Source organism: Esox lucius, chromosome 24 (assembly GCF_011004845.1).
Source record: "Esox lucius isolate fEsoLuc1 chromosome 24, fEsoLuc1.pri, whole genome shotgun sequence".
Taxonomy (NCBI): domain Eukaryota; kingdom Metazoa; phylum Chordata; class Actinopteri; order Esociformes; family Esocidae; genus Esox; species Esox lucius.
Window position 1 is genome coordinate 21,095,602 of NC_047592.1, and position 5,529 is coordinate 21,101,130.

Genomic DNA, 5,529 nt, shown 5'->3' on the forward strand with positions numbered 1-5,529 from the left:
ACTTAATTTATTCTGATGGTGTTGTGCTGTTCTCTCTCCTGTTGTAGTAACTGGATCCTCTACTTCAGTCCTAGTAGGAGTGGTTGTGGGTCCGGTTGTTGCTGCTGTTCTACTGACCGTCTTCCTGGTCCTGCTTTGTCGATATCAAAAGAGCAAAGGAAAGACAGTTCTACATTTTCCTAGGTTTTATTGTCATGATCTGGATACAAATATAAATTATGACTTGACCTGATTTAATAGTTTGCATTTTTCTTTACAGGTTCCTCTTCTGGCAGAATATTCTGGTGAGTACATCTGTCTCTATCCTATGTTTGTTTATACAGCAGAGATGGGGACAAGTCACACATGGTCAAGTCCAAGCAAGTCTCAAGTCTTAACCATCAAGTCTCGAGTCAAGTCTCAAGTCACAGTTCAGATAAATCAAGCAAGTCAAGTCAAGTCAAGGGTTCACCCTAAGCAAGTCAAGTCGAGTCCTTATAAGTTTCAAGTCAAGTCACAGTACTAAAGAGATGAACACACACACACTGTCCTCTGTTTCTGACGTGCGCTCGGTGCGAAGCTCGATTTCAAAATCAAATATTGTTCTCCTCCGCGGTACAATTTTTGGGGGGACGAAGCGGAGGAATCTTGAATCAGCCTGAAGGTGATGTATTCGCTATAACAACCGCCTCGCTATACCTTATCCCTCTTATGACATGGCTACCTACCAAATAAATCTATAATTTGACACAAAATATTGATTTCAAAAGGAATTTATTGATTTAAAAACGATTGTATTGCTTCCTCTAAAGAAAATAGTCCGTTCCGTCTCTGGTTAGAATCCTGCTGCGTCCATAGCAACGCGCTGTTTTTAATGGCAACGGTCGGTTATCAAGAAATAACACGCATTCTGCACTGGAATTCAGCCAATCCATGTAATAAGGGGTAATAATAACAACCGTATAAATTAATTATTGTGACTGAAAAACTGCCTAATATGTAATTACGCTGTAATTATTCTTGTCTGTATGAGTAAAAAAAAAAAACTCTTCGAAATGTTTAGGTGCTAGTAATCACATCGGCGCCTCCATGTTAGCCTTTCATGCACTAAAGTTAACTGTTATGGTGTAAGCACAATGCATTTTAGTTTCCACACGCAGTCCACAAACACTTGAAAATGCCCACATTTAATACATACATTATAGCCTACGTGTAATAATATACATGCCCGCTCATTTTAAGATGCCCATCAACATTAAAATTCAGGCTATGCCACTGTTATAGTCAAATTCCCTTACATCTATTTACCAGACGTATTCAGTAATGATAATGGTCACATTTCTAACAAGAAAAAAACAAACATAATATGCAACCAAAGCCAAATTATGACAAACAAAAGATTAATTCATTACATTATTAACTTAATCGTTATAGATCTTAGTGAAACTGAATATAAAGAGATTACTTTCTTACCTTTCCTTGTGGTTCTTAAAATAACGAATGAAATTTGACGTTGTTGCATATTTTGCATCTGGCAAATCTTTTTTTATTCACACGGTCCAGTTCAAAGTCCTTGTATCCAAACGATATGTGGAGCTCGACCATAGACTGTATATATAATGGACGACGCCCTTTCGCTCTTTTCCATTGGTGAAAAATGAAGCCACCAGTGTCCTGATACGGCGCTGACATCTTGGACTTGCGTCTGCGCAGATAGCGATCTTGGGACCAGTTCTGCGCAGTAGCGAGAAGGAAGTAAAGCCGTAAAGCCGCGAAATCAACGGCGCCACCCCTGTGCCCCGCCCTCACTCTCCCTCGCAGAATGCGCATACCGTAATCAATCGCAAGTCCAAGTACTGTACAACCTTTGCTTGTTAAACCTAGACGATATGTTATAGCCTAACTTACATCATGTTTAACCTTAATTTAGAATAGGCCTAATACAAAAATAATTGGTAACTTCTAGCTAACGATCACCTGCTAGCTATTAACATGGCTATTGACGAGGCTTGTTGTCTTTTAGCTAACGTTAGCTAGCCCATTACATTTATTTACTAATTAAATAGTTTATAAATGTAACTTACCGAAAAAAATTCAAAGATCGATTGGAAATGCCAGATCGGTTAGCACAATGTACTGCAGAACAACCCATTATGTCCGTGTGAAATTATATCAATTATAGAAATTTAGAGATTAAATGTAAAGTTCCAATCTCCTCAGTCCTCCGAAGATTCAGTGGCTCCTCGGCTCAGATAGCTGTCAATCACAGCTGTGAATCACGACGTCACACCACCGTTTTTAGAGCATTAAATAACTAACTAAAAACAAACTTATTTTAAAAACAAACTCTTGAATTTACATTAGCGTGATACAAACTACAGTAAATGACAGAAACCAGCTTCGGAAAAAATATATTTGAAGGGTAATTTAATTGTTTAGTTGATCTCGCGTCCCATTGAATAACATGGGGAGGGCGGGGTTTATGACCTATACTGGGACCACTCACCAGGGGGCGATCGAGACGTTTTGGCTTCACTTTTCAGGGCTTGTGCGACACGCTTGAGCTCGACTAACGTTACTGTCTGCCATGTTTGGCGCGGTTTGAATTGTGCAGCGTTAAAGGCACATACGCTGATTAGTGGTGCTGATGTCACAACATATAAAATTATTTTATTGCTGTTTGTTTATTATAAGTTCAAGTCATTTTCGAGTCTTCCACTTCAAGTCAAGTCTCAAGTAACTTGTTCTCAAGTCAAAGTCAAGTCAAGTCATTTTCATACTTTAATCAAGCAAGTCACAAGTCCTGAAAATTGTGACTCGAGTCAGACTCGAGTCAAGTCATGTGACTCGAGTCCCCCACCTCTGTTATACAGTAACATTGTCTGTGTTCTTCAATAATGTCTCTCTCCCTGTAGGCCCGTTCATCCCCAGAGCACCAACCAGGACCCCCAACAGGACCAAGGATATAGCCAGGTTCAGTTTCTTGATGCTGGGTATACAGGTCAGCTATATGGTCAGTCTCACAGTCCAGACCAATGATTATTTTTCACTAACTGTTTTGTATGACATTATTTTACTGTCTTTAGGCAAGCTGAGTAGATAAGTTATCTTTGTATCTCTACTTTGACCAACAGATAATGATACCATCCACCATACGATCAATTACACAACAATGATAATGGTTTTGTAATGTGTTTAGTAGGAATGTGTAGTAACCCACAATACATGGTTGAGGCTGTACATTTGTACTGACTGTTTCTGTTTGATGTCAGATTCTGCTGATGTTTCTGCTGGGTTACAAGATGGGCTGTATGAAGAGATTGAATTAAGATCCATCTCGGCATAGTAGTTGGACGAAAAAAAGAGGTGAACAACCTGTGCCATAAAAATGTATAAAACATGAACAACAAAGTAATTAAACTAAACACTTCATTTGCTTGTCCTCCTCAAAAGCAGGAGTTACAGACGAGTTAAGCTATTAATTTTCAGTGATGGCTGTGTTTTTTTTTCACCAAACTGGGCAACTTTGAATGTAATGTGTAATAAGTGTATTGGTCGCTGGTGGTGTGTTTCTGGGCAAATTTTAATCTGAACAGCTGCCGACAACCTTTTAATAGATGTGGGGACGTCTGTTTGTCCCCACTGTACTAAGTAAAGGACATGATCCACCTACCTTCACTGAGAGCTGTGGAAACAGTGTTCCCATTGATTTCCAATGACAACGTAGCGTTTACAAGTGATCTTTGCAGTGAGACGCTGACCTGCGTGATTCAGGCTTGTAAAGAACTTTTATATTCAGACAACTTTATGCAAATCAACAGCTGTGCACGGTCTGCAAACACCAGTCACCAGATTTGCTGTCAGTGTTTTGATGAAATCTCTCCCCTCTCCACTGTAATGAACAATTGAACAAAGAAAATGTCCTATTTACTAACAGGAGCAGGCTTCATTTGAACCAGTTATGTTCAAGCCATCAACAAAGACAACAAACATGCTGCCAAATTAACACACTCCTATATAATTTGTGGTGAGGCTGTAGAAAAGAAAAGCCAATATTCCCCTGAGCATTGTCTTCAGAGCCTCCAATGCATCTGGCATTAATTATCAGCTTGTAGATCTATTGTGTGTTAGAGAGAGATGGGAGAGTGTGAACAGAGTGCTGCCTACAAGCAGCAGCACGAGCAACAATTGACAGGACTGTCTGAGAGAACAACAAAGGTTTCATGAACTCAGCCCAGTCATTTTCAGTTGCTTCAGTTATTTTGTCAGTGTAAAAAGCACTTTTTTTACCGAAGCTCAGCGTGTGTTTAAATTTATGGCATTGCTTGATTTGACCAACCACTGTAGAAAATTATGCAGAAAAGTAATTTTGTTCTTGTCCCAAATTAACACCCCCATCGAAGTCAGAATCAAACTATTATATACCAAAACCCTTCAAAGACTACAGTAAGACTTTATAACATCTTATTAAAGTGTATAGAACTAATATGTAAAGGTCTGATATTACAGCATGTATAAGTATTTGCTAATAAACTTTGTGCTGATTTGTTGCAGGTCCTTGAGGGGAACATGGATGTGATATTTTCACATTCTCCATGTAGGATGCAGTCCTACACAGAAGTGTGAGCAGAGCTCTGCACGAACACACACACACACACACACACACCTTTGATGAAGGATTTTTATCGCTATTTACTTACAGAAAGTACATATTTCATATGTTGCCTTTTAAGTCACATGATTTAACAATTTGTGATTGGCATTCCAAGTGATTTTTGAGGTGCTGGCTTACTTAGCTCCTAATAGGCTTTTTGTTCAAAAGGCATAAAAGACCTGTCATGTTTTAGGTCACTTGAGAAATTTTACACAAATATTAACGGTTAGTACTTATAACATGATTGTGACAACTGCGACCTCTGCTGGTTCACCTCCCCCTGCAGCGGGTGGGCCCCAGCGGTCGACGTCACCTGCTTTCTGACGCCACCGTCTCATCATACATTTCACCTGTGTCTCGTTTATGCACCTGTTCCTCATCATCGCTGTTTCCCCCGGTATATATGTTCCCTCTGCTCCCCCTGTCTTTGTGTGTAATTGTCTCTTGCTAATTGAAGAGCTGTTCAACGCTTTGTTAAAGCTTATGCTGATTTCTCTCGCTGGGATACATTAAACTATCCTTCCATCACGCCTTCTCCGGTTCCTCCTTGCTCCTCTCAACCCCGAAGCCGTGACAGAATTACACACCCAACAAGACAGCAAGGATATGGAGCCTACGGGAGCCACAGGCGAGGTCGGTGTTGCAGAGGCGGTCCAAGTACATTCAACGATGCTGGCCAGCCTAGGCGCTGCAATGGACAACGTCTTAAAAGCGGTGCAGCGCCTAGAGCTGAGCCAGCAGACCCCCGCAGCACCGGCCGTTTCTCCGCCTGCCCCTGCCGTGCCGCCAAGCATGGGGGCACTGCATCTCCCCTTGCCCAGGGACTTCGACGGGGCGGCGGACCGCTGCCAGGGATTCCTCCTACAGCTGGACAGACGTCGGGGAGGACAGGTGCG

The 5,529-nt window shown here is 41.1% G+C and overlaps 1 long non-coding RNA gene across 2 annotated transcripts; it reads left to right on the forward strand.

The window, feature by feature from the left end:
• The first annotated feature begins 257 nt into the window (after positions 1-257).
• LOC117593941 lies at positions 258-4,921 on the forward strand. Of its 2 annotated transcripts, none has more exons than XR_004575409.1 (4): positions 258-284; positions 2,895-2,992; positions 3,252-3,345; positions 4,534-4,921. It is a non-coding gene; the product is annotated as an uncharacterized LOC117593941 (long non-coding RNA). The 2 variants fall into 2 exon arrangements; XR_004575410.1 differs by having other exon boundaries at positions 2,895-2,980.
• Positions 4,922-5,529: the final 608 nt, after the last annotated feature.